Source organism: Cavia porcellus, unplaced genomic scaffold, assembly GCF_034190915.1.
Source record: "Cavia porcellus strain 051 isolate PalLab524CR breed Dunkin Hartley unplaced genomic scaffold, mCavPor4.1 scaffold_6, whole genome shotgun sequence".
NCBI lineage: Eukaryota > Metazoa > Chordata > Mammalia > Rodentia > Caviidae > Cavia > Cavia porcellus.
The window spans coordinates 62,976,899-62,996,913 of NW_026947489.1; the positions used below are offsets into that span (position 1 = coordinate 62,976,899).

Here is a 20,015-nt window from a genome sequence, read left to right on the forward strand (position 1 = left end):
GCAGAAGCAGCAAAAGCAACAAGAGCAGAAGGGGAAGAATAAGACATTTTCTCTTTATATTATATGCAGGCTACATCCCCTCCCATCCACGCAGGTTTAACACTCACTCAGTGATCTCAGTGCCTTTCTCTTGCACAGGATGAGGATGTTTTACAAAGTTAGGATCCTGGCCCCCTGCTTAATTAAACTTCTAAACTTCTACAGTTGACACAAGGTATCATACATTACAATCCACCCCTTGCCAAGTTAGCAATCAGACACATTTCTTTAAACCAGTTTCCAGCTACAAAGACATGCTTATTCTTACCATTTCACAATTTGAACATTATAACACAAGTTGAACAATTTTTAAGGAACAGTATTATGTCTATCACTACTATATTACACTAGAATCATAACATTCCACCCCTGGCCTCCCAAAGACTCATACACATCCCTTTGTACAAAATGCATTTAGACTATCACTAACAACTGATAAAATCCTAACAGCTTCAGCATTGTTGAAAAGTCCAAGTCCCAAGCCTCTGACATGTAAGGAAAACTCAGCTGCAAGCCCTTGTTCAAATGAAAAATTAAACACTTCCAACATGCAATGGCACAAGATAAACATTTTCATTCCAAAAGCTACAAATAGGAGATTCAAAGGATTGAGACTAAAACAAGTTCAAAATTCAATAGGGTGAACATTAAGTCCAGTAGTTCCATGTGCAGTATCTGAAGCAATCTGTGGCAAATTATGAGCTGCAAAGCTGTTGAGTGACTCCACCCCCTGTGTCATTTCTGATGGTTACAGCTACCATGGTTTATTTCTTACGCCTGCTTTGCTCCCTCATTGCAACTTTCCTTAAATGATCAACATTCCTGGCTTTTCCAAAGTTCTTGGGTCTCCACTGCATCTTCAGCTTCATACTTACAGCTTCAAATACTGCCCTCTCAGGAGCACACTGCCTGACCTTCCAGGCCTTCTGAAACCAAAACAAGAGCTTTTAAAACCGCATTCTGCATGCACCTAAAACAAGCACCACATGGATGATGCTTTCCTGTCTCTCAGCTCTAAGGGTCGAGTGCCTGGATTGCTGGACACTCTGAATCTGAATCTGAAGAACAAATTTTTCTATACCACCACCATTCTGGAACATGGAGCACTGAGGCTTGCTCCTTAAAGCAAAGTCTTGCTATTGCAATTTTGAGGATTCAAGGATGGAGACTTGCTGTTTCTTTTTTTCTTTTCTTTTTTTTTTTTTTTTTTTTTTTTTTTTGTCTTCTTCATTTTTATCGGTACCGGGGATTGAACTCACGACTGCCTGCTTTCAAGGCAGGCACTTAGGCTGCTGAGCTAAACCCCCAGCCCCAACTTGCTGTTTCTTGTAATGCCTTCAAAACATCTTGTCTAATCTCTTGTTCCCTCTCAGCAATCAAAATCACCTCAGCTCTCTTTTTGTAGTTCACAGCTTTACTAGAAGCTTCCATTTTGGCCAAACTCAATTCTAATTTATTCTGCTAGGCACCTTGCTTTTCATTCTCAACAAAGATCTGGCTAAAAGCCCCCAACAGTAGCCATGCCACTGGCTCAATATCTGACTGCCTTGAAATTTCTTTGGCCAGATTAATTAGCCCTCTACCCTTAATCTCGGTCTGAGACAAAATTTCTGGATATGAGTAAAATGCTGACAAACTTTTTGCCAAGCTATAACACACTTCATCTGGAGTCCAACAACCAAGGCAGTACTTCTTCCAAGCAGAAACCTCCTGAGCCTATAAGCCTATGAGGGGGACATCTAAACACAAGCCATAACACTGAGTATTAAACAAACAGAATAGTCAAAGAACAATGATTACTAATATGAAAATATTGAGGGAGGTTAGGATTGTAGTTCAGCGTTATACCATTTGGTTAGCATGTGTTCAACTCTTTATCCTTCCCCAGTACTACAAAAAGGGACATTACTGAAACAAAATGCACAGAAATGAGTATTTTCAATAAGAACACTAAATATTTTTGCTTCATAAAGAGGAGACTGAACCTACTTGTATATTTAAAGTATTTGGAAAACAGGCTTTGGCATCATATAAATTTAAATTCAAAGCATGACTTTCTCATATTTTAATTGTACATGAATTTACCTTCTGAGGATAATTATTAGTAATAACCATAATGAATATATATTTACATCTATATGTGTATATATATTAAAACCAACTGCAGTGAGCAGCAACTGGGAAAAAAAGCCCCAACTGAGGCAGGGTTGACAACAGAGCTTCTCAGTACAGGCTACCACCTGGAACACTTTGCTCCAGCACACCAGTGGATGGCAGCATGGCCACACCTGCCTACACCTCTCAGATCACTGCTGCCCCAGCTACTTGAGGCTTCCTGCCCAATCTGCAATGTGCCTCTCAGTCTGTGAGTCTCACTCTCGTCTCTGAATTTCCACCCATCCTGGGTTGGTTCTCAGAAATATGATGGTGGCATGTGCACTCAGTAATTTCATTTTTCTTATATTTACAGGGCTGGCAGTAGTGAGCAGACTCTTATACATATTAGACAAGCTCTCTATCACTAAGCTACATCCTTAACCCAATACTGAATACTTTTTATTTCAATCAATGAGAAAAGAAAAGAATTGAAAAGATGTCAGGGGGCAACAATCACCCAGAGCACAAGACATCTGCATTCAATTGTCTGAAAAATATCTGCACAAATCTTTCTCTTTAATGAACTCGGAGAAATCAGTAGTGTAACTATCTTAACATTTTTATATACATATATATACACATATACATATGTTGTTTCTTTGAACTTCTTATACTAGTGAAACAATACAATGTTTAACACGTGTATCTTATTTATTTCACTTTTGAGTACAGCCTCAAATTGCATCCATTTACCTATAAAAATTTCCAGTTTATCCTTCTTTATGGCTAAGTAGTGCTCCGTTATATAAAAAATCACATCTTTTTTTATCCATTCCTTAGTCAATGGGAATTTAGATTGTTTCCTAGAGCAAGCTATTACAAATTATGCTGCTATAAACATAGGTACACATATATTACACATATATTGGTACAATGTTTTTAATTCTTTTGGGAAGACACCCAGGAGAGGAATACCTAGGTTGAATGGGACCTCTAGTCCTAGTTTTTTGAGGAATCTTCACACTGATTTCCACAGTGGTTGCACCAGTCTATACTCCCACCAACATAGAGAAGGGTTCCTTTTTCCCTATAGCACCTGCAGCATTTGTTATTGCTTGATTTCTTGATAATATTCATTCTGGGGTGCAGTAGAATCTCAGTGTTGTTTTAATTTGTATCTCTCAAATGACTGCTGATGTTGAACATTTTTTCACATATTTATTTGCTGTTTGTATTTCTTCATCTGAGAAGTATATATTCACCTCACATGGCCATTTTTGGATCGGATCTTTAAATCTCAGAGGATTTTTTTTTTTTTTTTTTTTTTTTTTAGTTCTTCATATGTCTTCCATAGTAATCCTTTGTTTGAGGTACCGTTGACAAATCTTTTCTCCCATGTTGTGGATTGTCTTTTAACTCTGTTGGTGGTTTCTCTTGCTATGTAAAATCTTTTCAACAGGGAGAGAGCCTAGTTGTTGATTCTCTGTAACAGTTCCATGCAATTGGGGTTTTGTTCATAAAGTCTTTGCCTACACTAATGCCTTCAAGAGTTTTACCTACTCTATCAACCAGCAGATTTAATGTTTCTGTTTTAATATTAAGATCTTTGATCCATTCTGATTTTAGCTTAGTGCATGGTGAAAGATATGGGTCCAGTTTTAAGCTTTAGCATGTATAGATCCAGTTTTCCCAGCACCATTTATAAAAGAGGCTATCTTTCTTCCCGTGAATGTGTTTGGCACCTTTGTCAAAGATAAAGTAGCTTAGCGTGTCTGCAGTTGTTTCTGCATTTTGTAATCTGTTCCATGGATCTTCAGGTTTTGTTTTTTTCCCATACAATGCTATTTTTAATCACAGTAGCTTTATAGTATAATCTGAAGTCAGGGGTTTTGATGCTCATCTTGCTTTTCTTGTCCAGCATTGCCTTTGCTATTCTAAATTTCTTCTGGTTCCAGATGAATTTTAGGATTGTTTTCTCTAATTCTGTGAGATATCTAATCTCTTTTTCAGAGTGTTGTACTTTTCAACGTTAGAGATCTTTCATCCCTTTGTTTGATTCCTAGGTATTTCACTTTTTTTTGGATGCTACTGTAAAAGGTGTTGTTTCCCTGCTTTTTCTCTCAGTGAGTCTGTTATTTGTATAGAGGATTTTTGAGTGCTGATTATGTATCCAGATATGTTACTGAATTTGCTTATTAAATCTAATAGTCTTTTGGTGGGGTTTTGGAATCTTCTTCTTTTTTTTTTTTTTTTTTTTGTCTTTTTTCGTTTTTATCGGTACCAGGGATCGAACTCACGACTGCCTGCTTGAAAGGCAAGCGCTTATGCCGCTGAGCTAAATCCCCAGCCCCTTGGAATCTTCTATGTAGAGTATAATGTCTACAAATAACCATAGGTTAATTTCTACCTTTCCTATCTTTATTCCTTTCTTTTGTCTAATTGCTTCAGTTAAAGTTTCCAGGACTCGGTTGAATAACACTGGAGACAGTGGACATTCTTGTCTTGTTCCTGATCTAATAATGAATACTTTTTAATAGCCAAGTTTTGTTACACAAACCCATACACGAAGTCTGATGTGGTAGTGCACACATATCATCCTAAGACTCTATGAGGCTGAGGCAAAAGACAAGTTTGATCCTGGTTAGGCAACTTAATGAGACCCTGTGTCAAAAAATAAAAAGGGATAGGGATATAGCTCAGTGAAAAGACCCTAAATTCAATCTCAAGTACCCCTAAAAGTCAATCAATCACACATGCACACATACTGTAATCAAAATCTCAATCTAAACATCCTCTGCTGGAAGAGCATGAATAACTCCAGGGCTACTCTCTGGACGCCATGAGTTGCAGGGCACCAACCCCATTCACTCCTGGCACACACAGTGCTACAACCCTGCATCTTTCAGGCACAGCACTCTTCAACAAAGGCCACAACAATTCTGTGTGGACATCTGCTGGACACCCTCATCCACACAGTGTGCCTCGGCTCATGTCAATGATACAGTATCTATCATCTCATCACCTTACTACCTTCCTAATTTCATTCCACAAAGTTCTATTTCACTCATGGAACTAAACACTGACTGCCAGGCTTGCTGCAGCTCTGAGGCTTTTATGACTGTGTCCCCTACAGCCGTGACTTCACAGAAACTAACATGCCTTCTGATGATATTGCCTACTCCCTTATCTTCTCTATTCATATTCTTGAACACTGTCTTCCAGTACTGGGGACTAAACCTAAGGCCTTTGTATTGTGTTCTTCAGTTCTTTTATTCTTTTCATACAGGGTCTGCCTAAATTGCCCTGGCTGGGCTTAAATTGTGATCTTCCTGCCTCAGCCTCCCAGAGTTTTGAACTTTTGAGTGCTACTCATGATGAAAATCATCTACTCTTAAGTCATTACTTACATGTGGTGAATATTTACATCATTTTTTTTTTGTCTTTTTCCTTTTTATCGGTACCAGGGATTGAACTCACGACTGCCTGCTTGCAAGGCAGGCACTTATGCTGCTGAGCTAAATCTCCAGCCCCTATTTACATCATTTTAAATGACTGATGTGGCCACCACTACCCTAGTACTAGAATCACTTCAAAGAATAATGTAGAGATGAATTCTCTCTATAATATCAACATCACAGTCTGAAGACTCAGCCAAGACAGACACACATCTTAAGAGTGCAATAAAAAAAGACAAATATACTATTCTGTATGGAACATCATCCCTGGGACCAGGGATATGCTCAGCGGCAAAGCAGTGCACAGCAAGTGTAAAGTTGTGAGTTCAATTTCTGGAACCGAAAAACAACAACAACAACAACAACAACAAAATCATATCCCCAAGTATCCAAAGTGTTGTATTACAAAGCAAAATGTAAAACCTGAGGGCAAGGTCAGGTATAAAACAAGATAAAACAAGACTAGAACACTCAGGTATCACTCCTTAGTGCCAAGTAGTAATCTGGGAAAAAAGCCTGCCATTGGAACCAGATAACCAGGGAAAACACAAATGTAGTCCCAAGTGCTACAAAATACATAGTGCTACGGATCACGGGGATCAGTACATCCTGAGTACAACTGGATGTGCCTCACCCTGGAAAACTACTTGCGTGGTTATGGTATCTTCCCCACTGCCCAGGCAGGCGAATTTCCTACATTTGGGGAAATTACAACTCAGTACAGTTGGAGTGCAATGGATGAGCCTCACCATGGGAAAACCACCTTTATGAACATGGTATCTCCCCTGTCAGGTAAGTATGAGTTGTCAGGACCTGGAACCTTCGTAGCCTAGTGTACATAATACTAGGGTCTAAATGTAAACAGTCACCTGAAAGCTCCATATAGTGTCATTACACATTCAGAACTCACACATTCAGCAACATTTGTGTAGTGGCAGCCTTTGAAACTTCCAAACTACATTCTATGAAACACAAGTGTGGAAGCAGCAGCCTTTCCCAGTTTGCACCAAAATTCTTCAGCTACATATCAACACTGGCTGTGGATGACATTAGCATAGGGGACTCACTTCCACTCTCCACCCCTAATCCCTGCTTTATCTTGCCCAGGGAATACAAATGGTGCCTGTAAAGAGTTTATTACTGTACAATTATGGCAGTGGTCTAATGTGGCGGAAGACCAAAGCGGTAACACTTACCACTTCCTCCTCCTTCTCTAGTCCTAACTGCAACTCCCTTTCCTGTTTATATGCAAAGAGAATTCCAATCAGTTCCTCATATGTCATCAATATCTGCCCCATGCACCTTCAATCAGAGATCATATAACCCTCTGCTTCTCTGTATCTGGTCGAAGGAGACAGCCCAGCCACCACGGGTTATGTGCTCCTTTCCATGGCCTCAACTCAATAAACCTGTTCTTTTGTTTTGTACTTTTTGCTTCTCTATTACGCCAGGTATCTCTAACAGTACCTAATATACGCAAGGCACTGGGCTAAATCTTTTGCATAAAATAACCAATAAATCATCATGCCATACAATAAGATAGTTTTAAGATAATATATTGCTAAATTTCCCAGGCAGGACTCACACTTGTGATCATCCCACCTCAGCCTCCTAAACTGCTTACAGGCATGAGCTACAATCCCACTTGAGGTATTTCCCACTGTGGTTATTTCCATCTTTATGGATGTAAACAGTCATAGAAAGGTTAACTTTCAATGTCACACTATACTGTCTGATCCCATTTGATGAATAAATGATCAGACTAACATATTTGACTCATTCACTCACTCTTTCTTCATTAAACAAGCATTTGTTCCCTTCCTGTTGTTGGGAATATAGTGTTGAGAGTCAATCTCTGCTTTCAAAGAACTTGAAGGCTATGAAAAAGAAGGCAAATTTAAATAAGAAACCCACTGAGACACTTCCTCTAACTTTCACTATTAACCCTCATTTTTAAATCAGAATTCCTGGTCACCACTATTCTATAATGTATTTTTTTGTTTGTTTCTTTGTCTTTTTGAGACACAGTCTCGCTATGCAGTTCTGGCTGACCTTAGGCTCATGTTGTAGCCAAGGGTAGTCTCAAACTTGCAAGGATCCTCCTACCTCAGTCTCCCAAGTGCTGGGATAACAGGAGTCTGCCATCACTCCCGGTTCTATAATGGTTTCTTGAGACAGTGGCTCTTTCCCAACAGTTTATTTCTTCAGGGAAAATAAGATCAAATTCCCTAAAAGAAATTTATATACAAATGACATAGGACCTCCAAATGCTATAAGGGAAATATTATAACTCCGAACTTGCTGGATTCTGATACACTGAGTTCATGTTCACCAAAATCAAAGAATGAATTCTAAAGAATGATAGAGGTTAAGAGTAGGATATTTGGGCTGAGGATGTAGCTCAGTGGCATAAGTGCCTGTCTGGCAAGCACAAGACTCTGAGTTTAATTCCCAGTATCAAAAAAAAAGAATAGGAGATATTTATTGAAGGGGAGAGATACAGCTCTTGAGAGCCAGGAGTCCTAAGTGGATTGCCAAGGACCCCACTTTTCAGGGGAAGTTTTATAGAGCACAACCACATGAACACAATGTGGGTTCAAAGATATGGTCAAGCAGTAAGAGTGTAAGTAGAGCCCCTTAAGTAATATTGATCCAATGGGGAGGCAAGTCATGAAGCAAGTATACATGGGAAGAACAAAGAACTTTTCAGGAAAGGATGAGTCTGAAAGGATGAGTCTGAAGGTCGTGATCATCCACTAGGTGACTGACATCTACGGAGACTTTATTAGAGCAAGTGTTACCATTTATTTTAGGTTTGCTTATCTTGCCTTTATCTTGAGGCCTGGCCTCCAACTGATGTGCCACCAGTTACAGTTGCAATGAGGTTTCATCTTTGCTCTGACTGTCGTGAGGGCCCAGCCCAATCTGACTGCTGAATTTCTACTTAACTTAGCTGTCTTTACTAGGATGACTTCCATTTCTTTTTTTCTGCTTCTCCTGCCTTCTCTTCCCCCTGCAGTGCTGGGCACTGGACTCAGACAGTTGCACATACTGAAGTTATGACATGTGAGACAGGTCTGAAGAATACTACTACTTATGAAAGGAGGAAAAAAAGTCTGGAGAGAATGTAAGGATAACTAGGATGTGAGTGGAGATTAGCGTGTGGCAAAACTAGCTGGGGAAGTGTGTGTGGCCTATTAGTTACAAAAATCCTGAAACAGTGCACAGAACAGTTCTCAGAACCCTATAGACAGAATGGCTGTCAGAGCCCTCTACTCAAATAGATTTTCAATAGGATGGCCTACAACCAATACCTGCCTGAGGTATGGGATCCCAGCACTACCTCCTGGGACCATATGTAGATGTTTTCATGGGTTTCTTTGAGATTTGGTCAGCATAAAAGGACACCAAGAAGAACTTGCAATTGTGACTTTCTTCACAGTAGCTCACCCTGCTTTCTTCAAGGTGTTCTTTTATCTTGCTTTTTTCTCTTTTTACTTGCCCCAAGCAGAGCCATTTTCTCCCTTACTCTTCACTTTTACTTTATCAAATAAAGTTTGTCACTGCTTTTTGCTCATTTCATTCAATTCTTTGTTCCATATAAGAACCACCATATGAAAAGAACCTGGAATCTAACTCCAGAAAGAGGTCAGAAACCCAGAATCTGGTAACATTTGATTAGTGAGCCACTTTTAAAAAGAGCTACCCTATAACATTTTGGCATAGCCAGGAGATTTGGATAAAAGGAGGTTAAGGGAATATTTATGCTTACTTTTTTAGATGGAGTTGGGAGTATTGGTGTATTTCCCAGGCTTGTCTCCACCTCTCTGTTCCTTCCCCCAAGTAACTGAGACTCCAGGCATGCATCACCATCCCCACTCAAAAAAGTAATGGTACAGAAACAGAATGTGCTTAATTGTTGCCTGTGGCACAATGGAACTGGAGTGACTTGAAAATAGGGGAATTTTTCATGGTTAGGAATATATTCTAAAACTGAGGCAGAAATGGGAAACCATGCCTATAACTCCAGAACTCTAGGAGGCTGAGGCAGGAGGATCACAGTTAGAGTCCAGCCTAGGGACTTATAAAGATCTGTCTAAAAATTAATTTTTTTAAACAAAAAGTTCTGTGTATGCCAGGCATGGTGGCATATAACCATAATCCCAGCACTTGGGAGTCTGAGACAGGGGGATTGCCATGAGTTCAAGGCCACCCTGAACTATAAAGGAAGCCCATCTCAAAAAGAAAAAAGAAAAAAATAGTCTGTGGATATAGCTTAATGTGAAGGTCCTAGGATCAATCCCTAGAACCACAATAAATATAAATAAATAAAGTTCTAAAACTTGGCTGTGAATGGCTTAGTGCTATTTGATAGGGACCAAACTGGAAAAATATAGACCATTATCCTTCATAGACATAAAATTCTTTCTAGAAAATCAGGCACTAAATCTACCAACATACAAGAGTAATACATGATCCAGTGGGATATATACCAGGAATGCAAAATTGGTTTAATATTACAAAGTAAGTATGTGTAACTCAGCATATCCAGACAAGAAGAAATGGAAGAAAAAGTAACTAGCAAAATTTACTGTGTAGGATGTATGACACTTAGTTTGTACTAACTTGATGGACTTGAGAAAGTCTTACAAAATCAATAAAGCAGGCAGTTGTGGTAGCACACACCTGTAGTCCTAGCACTCAGGAGCCTGAGGAAGGAAGATCACTTCAAGTTCTACAAGGCTACAAAGAAAGTTCAAGGCCAGCCTGAACTGCGTAGCGAAATCCTGTCTCAAAAACATAAGAAAGAAAGAAAGAAAGAAAGAAAGAAAGAAAGAAAGAAAGAAAGAAAGCACACATGCAGGCATCTGGGTTTGTGCCGGCGCAGGGCAGGGGGTGTCAGACCTGAGAGCTTATTTCTAGTTTTTGGCCGCTTCCTCTCTTGTGTGCTTCCCATTGTGTTCTGCTTCAACTGTCATGAAGTGAGCAGTTTTGTTGTATTTCACTAGCAAGATACATGAAAAATGAAATTTCAAGTTCATACTGTTTACAAGTGAACACATTTATCTACCATAGATACTTCTCCCTGCCCTTTCTTCCATCACTAATCTACTACTTTTTTTCTGGACAGGGCCTCAATGTGTAGATAAAGTTAGTCTTGAACTCACTATGTAGGTTAGGCTGGCCATTACACTGTGCTTTGCAACATCATTGCTACTTCTTCTTCTTTGTTTTTTTAAAGAAAAAAGAATTAAAATGATGAAACAATTTCAAAACAAAATCAAATGAGATTAACACTGGTTAATGTAATGTGTATTGCTATCTTCAAAGTAGTTGTTCAGATTACAAGATATAGGCATGAAAAATGATCAAACAATCAAACAATGAAACACAAACTGTTCTTTATGATGAGCTAACAGACATTAGTGGTATAGTTACCTATCTTGTATACATATACACACACATTTATAGACATGTAATCTTTTCCTTTTCTTTTCTGCTTCCTCCTATCCCAGTTTTCTTTCTTTCTGAGCAGTTTCTTTCCTTTTCCTTTTCACAATAAAAATACGGAACACATCAAAAATTTGCATGTCACCCTTGTGCAGGGGACATACTAATCTCTACATCATTCCAATTTTAGTATATATGCTACTGAAGTAAGCACAACATCACTACTTCTTAAGGTTTTCTTTTCTGTTCCTTCTCTTTTTGCGGGGGCGGGCAGGGTGTCTAGCCTAACGTCTAACTCAGGATCTTCCTGCCTCAACCTCACAAGTTCTGGGATTACTGGGATATGTGAATCTAGTCTGGTCGGATATCTCAAGGGTGGGACAAAGCCTTGCTAATACACTTATCTTTGCAAATGAGGCCTCTAAAGTAGTAAAAGTACATAACTAAAGGAACTAACTGGGGATCTACTGTTCCATATATAATGGAAGAATGAAAGTTTTAATGCAGAAAATGTTAGCTGAATCCTTATAAACAGCAGAAAAATAATGGGGTTGGCTGCAGCTCAGTTGCAAAGTGCTTGCCCAGGATGCAGGAGACAAAAAATAAAATCACCTTGGGAAAAGATTTTTTTTTTTAAAGAAGAGTCAGGTGTTATGATACTTGCATGTAATCACAGCTATTTAGAAGGCTGAGGCAGGATAACTGTAAATTCAAGCCCAGTCTAAGAAATTTAGACTTAGGCAGACCCTGTCTCGAAATAACAAAGAGTATGGAACACAGCTCAGTCTTGATAAAATCTCTAATATTTCAACAAATAAACAATTGAATAGTCAGATGGTTGTGACTCATGCCCATAATCCCTGCACTCTCAGAGACTGAGCCTAGACCATCACAAGTTTCAGGGCAGCCTAGGCAATTTAGAGATTTAAGGAGACTATCATTTCAAAGTCAAAAGTAAAAAACTACAGCTATAACTCAGTGCAATATAACTGAGGGATATATACAGTGGAGTTATAACTCAGCTCAATCCCCAGTACTGCCAAAATAAAGGAAGGGAGGGGGATAGGATGGGAGGAAGAGCCAGATGAGGAGAGGGAGGAAAAGAAAAGTATCAAGAATCCCAAGTGCTAGTGATGAATCACAAATATCTTATGAAAGATAATGTGCTGTTGTTAGGGTTGCATACTTGGGGTTTCAGGGATGTAAAGACTACATAAAGATTAAGATGTAGTGGGTCGGGGATTTAGCTCTGTTGCTAAGTGCCTGACTGTCAAGAGTGAGGTCATGAGTTCAATCCCAGGTACAAAAAAAAAAAAAGTTAAGATGTAGTGACACCTGGCATTAGATGTAGTGTTACACTGTGGAGAGTCTGAACACAGTGTCCCAGCATTACAAGTCAGGTAGTCAAGTATTAAAAAGTCAAAGCTTCAGGGCTGGAGATTTAGTTCAGTGGCATAGCGCCTGCCTTGCAAGCGGGCAGTCGTGAGTTCGATCCCTGGTACCGATAAAAACGAAAAGGACAAAAAAAAAGTCAAAGCTTCATGTCCTCATCATCTCCTTTGGTGAGGTGACTGGATCACGGGTGTGTGATACTCATTACTGGATTAATCCACTGATGGGTTTGGAAGGTGAAGCCTAGTGGGAAGAGGTGGGTCACTGTGGGTATGGCCTGAAACGGTTTATAGCTCTTTCCTCTTCCTTTGTTCCCTTGCTTCTTCTTCCTACTGCCATGCCACGAACTGTTTCTCCTCTGTCATTCTTCTCTGCCATGCTGCCCGGTCTTAGAACCATCCAACAATGGACTGAAACTTCTGTGAGCCAAAATAAAGTTTTCCTCCCTTAACTTGTAAGTGTCAGGTAGTGCCAGTAATAAGAAAGTAACTAAGACACCAATTTTGGTACATTTCAGGAAATGTAGAGGTCAGGATATGCAATGAATGGACTTCATTGGAGGAAACCACCTTAACAAACAAGGTATTCCTTACTCCCTGCCAAATAGCATTAATTATAAGTTTCCTGACCCTCAAACTCTAGACATTATTTATCAAATGTCTACTTATTCATGTAAGCTATAGCCCATCACTCAAAATGTAAAGACTTCACATTGTAAGAACAAAACAGGCCAGGCCTGGTAGTGTACACCTGTAATCCCACCATTCAGGAGGCTGAGTCAAGAGGATTACCAAGAGTTGAAGGCCAGCCTGGGTTACACAGTAAGTTCAGCATTAGCCTGAACTACATAGAGAGACCCTGTCTCAAAAATACAAGACAACAACATTTTGAATACTAAGATCCTTATCTTCAAAGTCCTAAGAAATATATGTAAACAAAGCCAGAAGGCATTGCACTTACATTCATATACCAAGCTCACTTTGGTAATAAAGTTGCTGACAAATCCGAGGTGATTTTTTGTTTATTTGCAGTATGAGTTATTGAACCAATGGTCTTTAAACTGAGCTACATCCCCAGTTGATGTTTTATTTTTTGAGGCAGGGTCACACTACATCGTGAATTACTAGGCTAGACTTGAACTTTTGATTCTTCTGCCTCAATTGCACAGAGGCCTGAGATTACAGCCATGCAAATATGAGATTTTTATAGATGCAGTAGGCATAATAATGGTCCATCAAAAATGCCCACATACTAATCTACTTCAAATCTGTAAATGTGTTACTTTTCGGCACAACAGAAATTTTACAGATGTGATTAAAGATATGCAGTGAGTCTAAAGCAATCATATGGTCCCTTGAGTGTCAGAAAAATAAAAATATAAGGACAGAAATCAGAGAGAAGATACCAAATTGATGAGCAGATTGGAGAATGGAAGGATCCTAAGCAAGGAATGTTGGAAGCCTCTTGAAGCTAGAAAAGGCAAAGTAATGGATTCTGCTCTAGAATCTCTAGAGTAAGTAGACAAAGATTTCAAAATGTGGCCTTGCTAGTTTTTGAGCCTAGAACCTGTAGGAAAAACAGTCTTCACTGGATTTTCACATCCATGAAAAATGTGATGCTTAGTGTAGGTCAGAGGTAGAAAGAGTACATATGCAAAGTTCTGTTTCATAATGCTATTTCCTAACACCATATGTCCTACCGCCACAAGGAACTGGTGATATACTTTGATTATTTGTGTCTTTGATGAAAGAGTTCAGGCAAGACATGTAAGCTGATATATAAAATACAGGCAGAATTTATTGTAAAATGGTAAGATTTTGACACATTCAAATGTAAAGATAGGCAAGTGCCAAGATAGCAGGGATGAGGTCTCAGGTTCCATTTCTATGATTAACTTTTTTTCTCCAAGGTCCCTGTTCTTTTAAAGGAAAATGGGCTGTGTTGACCTATTTCAGGGGGAAGTAGAGCCTTTTTTGCTTCTTAGGTAGATGATTTACTTTTGTTTTGAAACCTTGAGGTTTTTCAACCCTAGTCCACGGTCTGGACTCTGTAGTATGGCCCTAGATGTTATCAGCATGCTACAAGGATGTTATATTCTTTTGGGCTAAAGTTTGAATTCACAAGTACATATGGTTTATCCATAGCTAATGATTAATAAAGTAAAGGGAAAATGTGTCTTCTTTTCACTCATGCAAAAAACAAACTCCCCCCCCCCTTTTTTTTGAGACAAGTCTTGCTATGCATCCCAGGCAGGCCTTAAACTTCAAGCATTCCTCCTGCCTCAGCCTCCTGAGTTTTGGAGTTACAGATGTATACTATCATGCCTAGCAGAAAACTTCTCTTGAACAACTGTACCAGGGGAAGCACAAATGCAGTCTCCAACATCAGAAATTATGCAGGGAATTCCTTACATTTGGACAAATCCAAGGGGTCACCATGTCTGGAATGCAATGGATAAGCCTCCCTTGAGAAAACCACCTTCATAATCATAGTATCTCCTGTACCAAGTTAAGTATGCATTTCCTCTGTTGCCTGGCAACTCACCTTCACATTAAAACTGCTGTTAGCTTTATTTTTTTCATGCAAACTATCAATTCCCACTGTTCTGGGGTAAAGAGTTGGTAAATTATAACCATGCAACATTAAATTGTATGTATGAACTGGTTGCAGTGGCACAACCCTGAAATACCAATACTCTGGGAGGCTGAAGATGGGAGCCTGAAAGTTTCAGCCCAGGCTGAGCAGCTTAGTGACTTTGCAAGATCCTCCCCATTCCCCTCAAAAAAGGGTCCAGCACTTGGGATGCAGCTCATAGGAAAAGGCCCCTGGTTTAATTTTCAGTGTCACACCAAAAGAAAAAGAAAAAAAAAGATTGTATATCTAGATATGCCAAAAATCTTAGAAAAATATACGTATGGTAGGAATGATTAGCAGCCACTGTACTTATCTACAAATACCATACCCATTTTACTGAATTCTTCAGTGTGTCTTAGTCACATTTTGGAAATAAAACTTATCTGTAATACATCTGTAATTCTAGACCTCCTGGCAACTGATAGGAGAATCTAAGTTTGAGTCTATTCTTGGAAATTTAGTGATGATTATTGAGACTGAAATTCTGTTTCCAAATAAAAATATTTTAAAAGGTATAGGGATGTAGATAAGTACAAAGGCCTTTGGGTTCAACCTCCAAAATTGGAGAAAGAAATCTTAAAAACATTGTATGATCAGAACATAAACAACAAAAACTGGCTCCTTCTTTAATGGATTTTATTATGGTCTGGTTCTGGAAGGTCCCCCAAAAGACTCCCGTGTTCAAAGGTTTGGCTTTTGGAAGGTGACTGGATCAAGGGGGTGTGCTATACTCATCAGTAGATTAGGCCACAGATACATCTATAGATAAATGTACTATTAGAAGGTGGGATCTGATCAGAAAAGGCAGGTCCCTGGAGTGAGACAAGAAAGTATACCTCCCTCCCTGGCTCCATACTTCACTCCATGCTGGTGATCACGACATGAACAGACCCTTTCAGCATGGTACCTCTGCATTTGAGCCTGCCAACCATGGATTCAAACTTCTCAAACTGTAAACCAAAATAAACTTTTCAAATTGTGGCTGTGGTGTATAGTGTCTCAGAGACAAGCAGGGACTATGACAGATTTTGGTACCAGAAAAGTAGGGTTGTTGCTGTGAATATACCTGACCATATAGTTTAGAAGATTTTAGAACTGGTTTGAGGGAGGAGTTTACAAAGTTTAGAGATGCTTACTAAAGAAGGTGAAGAAGAATGCGGTAAGCTCAGCTTGACAGGAGATTCTGATCAGAACTCAAAAAGCCAGAACGCCAAAGGAAATGCAGAGTAATGGCCAGGCAGGTGCAGGAGGTTTCAGTTGGAAGCAAGGACTTCTCTAGCAGTTGGATCTAAGACCAACTGAGTGGGGTGTGTGTGTGTGTGTGTGGCAGAATATTTGTGTTTGTCCATGTCCTTTGTTTCAGGCAAAGATTACTGATGGTGGACTAATTAGTATAGGCAATTTTTTCAAGGCACCCCAATGTTCAGTTTGTAGCATATGTAATACTGAAAGCTCTCAGCCAGCTTTATAGTGAAAAAAGAGGAGCAAACACTCCATTTTTTAAAAAAAAATCCAGTTTTAACAGAAAGGAAGCCCCTGCACAGTAGGGCAAAGGACAGTGTGGAATTTAATGCTAAAAGGTTAGCATTTTTCAAAAGCCTTGCAATCAGGACATAGGAGAGACCTATTGAGGCATTTATAGAATTAGCAAGACCATAGGCTCAACATGCAAAAGTGAAAGACTCTTTTGAGACCACAGCCCCAAGGCACCCTCCTGAAGAAGGGGCTGCCTATGGAACTGATTCTCCAGGTTTTGGTTCACAGTGCTCAGCCATTCAGGAACTTGAAGGCTTCTACAGCTATGATCCAAGGGAGCCCCACTACTGCTCAAGCTGGCAACAGATGCTGGTGTCATTCACATAATACTGGTTTTATGAGTAAGAGAATGGAAGAACTATCAGAGAGGTTTCCAACAGGTTTCAGACCAGTGAGGTCAAGCAGTGTGCCCCTGAGACAACAGTCTAAGAAGTTTTGAAAGTGAAGCCCAAAATGCAATGAAGACCATAGGAAGTTGGAAAAAACAGCAAAGTAGAGCATTTGAGGAAAGCCACAGGCAGGGAACAGAGGCAACCCAAGAGAGTGGCCATGAGGGCTGCAACCAGCTATGCCACAGGGATGGGGCTGCTCAAATATTTAGGAGAGCACATCTTAGCACAATTTGCCCTAAGAGTTGGATGTGGAACTATAGGACTTAATGCTTGATTTGGTTTGGTTTGATACCGGAGGTCGAACTCACAGACCTCATGCTTGCCAGGCAGGCACTTACACTACTGACTGAGCTAAATCCTTGGCCCTAGGACTTAATGTTTTCCTTTTTTTTTTTTTTTTTTTTGCCTTTTTCTTTTTTTATCGGTACCAGGGATCTAACTCACGACCGCCTGCTTGCAAGGCAGGTACTTGTGCCGCTGAGCTAAATCCCCAGCCCCGGATTTAATGTTTTCACTGCTGGGTTTTAGTCTTTTTTTGCTGGGGGTGGCTGGTTTTGGTCTAATTCCTTCCTACTCTTCTAATTCTCCCTTTTGGAATAGGATTACCCTGTGCCATCATATATCAGCAATATTTAATTTTCTTTTTGAGTTTTACAAGGACTCGCAGCTGACTTGAGTCTTAGAATTTGGACTTTTCAGGAATGCTGGCACTGTTAAGACTTTGGTGACTCTCAGAGATGGACTAAATGTATTTTGCATAAAGAGATGTGAATGGTTCTTTGGGGAGTCAGGTGCAGAATATTATCGTTTGGATCTGGAATGTTCCCCAAGACTCAAGTGTTCAGAGGTTGGACTTTTGGAAGGCGAGTAGATCAAAGGGGCACTATGTTCATCAGAAGAGTAATTAATAGCTAAAAGTGCTTCAGGAAATAAGGCCTGTTCAGAAGAAATGGGTCAACAGAGGTATGACCTGAAAGGCTCCATCATTAGTTCTCTGTTTCCTGGCTGTCATGACATGAGCAGCTTTTCTCTGCAGCAGGTCTTCTAGCATGCCATTACTATATTTGATCCTGCTAACCACAGACTGAAATGTCTGAAATTGTGAGGCAAAATAAACCTCTCCTTTAATTTGTGGGCATCAGGTATTGTGTCTCAGCAATGAGAAAATAACAGGATTGATGCTAATTATGTGAACGTGATTTCTGGCAAAGTCCAACTAGCCAATATCCACATAAGATGAAGAAGTAAGTCTGAAAAGATAGACTTTGGTAAAAGCACAAACACTCCTTATACAACCAAGTTATTGTCCTGTCACTAAATCATTAAATTAACTGGTCACTAAATGAGGAATTGTATACAGTGTGTACATCGTAATATTCAGAACAAAGAAATGGTCAAAGGAAACTCCAATCTGATGTCTTTACTTTTGTTTGCATAACTCTTACATGCAGTACTATAATATATAACAGAACGTAAAACTACAGTACTGTGTTATAAAGTAAAAAAAGTAAAGAAAATTGCAGTCCTATATAAATAAGGAGTACAAAAAAATGGAGGTTCTATTACCAAGATGTACAGAACTGTACCAAAAATTAAAAAACAACAACAAAAAAAAAGGAACACAGGTTGTAAACCCAAGAAGTGGGTTGTAAGTCCAAACAGTGAGCCTCATTTGTAAGTCTGGCCCATCATATGGGTAGGTTGATAAATGGTGAGACAACATATCAAAAATAGTTCAATGAAAATGATTTGTTTTTCTTTTTCTGTTTTTTTCTTTTTTTAAGTTTTTATTGAGACAGGATCTTGCTATGTATTTCAGGTTGGCCTTGAACTCTCTATAGAACCCAGGCTGGCAATCTTCTTGCTTCAGTCTCCCAAGTGCTGGGACTACAAGTATGCACCACTATGCCTGGCGAGAAGCAGTGCTTTGAGTGTGCAATTTTGGCTTATTAATGAAAGATCCTCTGCAGGTCATTTCGAGGGCCCAATGAAACTAAAATACTACTGACAGGATAGCACAGAACCATGAACTTGCTTAACTGTAAAAATCACTGAAAATGCCAAATATTCTTGACAGTGAAACTGGCAATAATGGAACTACTGCTTTGTCTACTTCTGCAGTAAACACCTTGGAGGATAGAAAAACACATAAAATATGCAGTAAAGGCGCGTATAGGGCAGGGCATTTAGCTCAGCACGGTAAGCTCCTGCCTGGCAAGCACAAGGCACTAAAGAAAAGGAGCTTATAGCTAGGAATGTAAGTTGAAAATTCACACAAAACAAACACAGAGCCAAGAACAACAGTGATAATTGTTCGATTGTTTTCTGTGGTTCAATAGTGTATATACAACCCCTGAGAAAATATGTGCACCCATCTGAGACATTTCTATATATCAAAAAGTTTCAAAATATCACTTCTAAAAAGTGTGTTTATATCTGACAATTATTTAACTTCAAATGAATGTTTCATTATCACCTGAGGAACTTCTGGAAGCAAAGTGAGCCCAATAAAAAGAGTGCGCTAATAAGCTTTCCTGGCCCTTTGGCACAGGTGTTGTGACTGCATCATCTGCAATCAACAGATCTCATCATGCTGAACTCCAAATCACTTCCTTCTGCATTAAAACAGGCAAACAATACATATTTTGGATATTTCTGCTTCAATATCCAAAAAATGTCAGGTAGCTTATTTTTTCCCCAGTATCAACATTATAGGAATAATACACATTTTAAGACATTTGTCTTTTCATGAATGTGGTGTTTATTGCATAATATGGGTAGTGACCATCCCTAAAATATAACAGGCTACCAGGCACTTCTTGTTTAACTGAGTTAATGTCCTGTGACTAGGTTGCAAAATGAAGAGTTGCTTGTAGTATTTCACTACAATATTCAGGACAAAGAAATACTCAAAGGAAACTCCAACTTGATGCCTTTGCTTTTGGTTGCACAACTTTTACATGTAGTATAGCAGAACATAAAACTACAGTACTATGCTACACAGTTTGAACAGCAAAAA

The 20,015-nt window shown here is 39.3% G+C and overlaps 1 protein-coding gene and 2 non-coding genes across 3 annotated transcripts in view; all 3 read right to left on the reverse strand.

The window, feature by feature from the left end:
- Tex14 (testis expressed 14, intercellular bridge forming factor) overlaps positions 1-20,015 on the reverse strand; it is a 163,560-nt gene that overhangs the window by 137,541 nt on the left and 6,004 nt on the right. The gene's annotated exons all lie outside the window — the stretch shown is intronic.
- On the reverse strand, positions 11,153-11,256 carry LOC111756833 (U6 spliceosomal RNA). The gene has a single exon (XR_002791240.1). It is a non-coding gene; the product is annotated as a U6 spliceosomal RNA (small nuclear RNA).
- On the reverse strand, positions 14,789-14,950 carry LOC111756810 (U1 spliceosomal RNA). Its single transcript, XR_002791225.1, has one exon. It is a non-coding gene; the product is annotated as a U1 spliceosomal RNA (small nuclear RNA).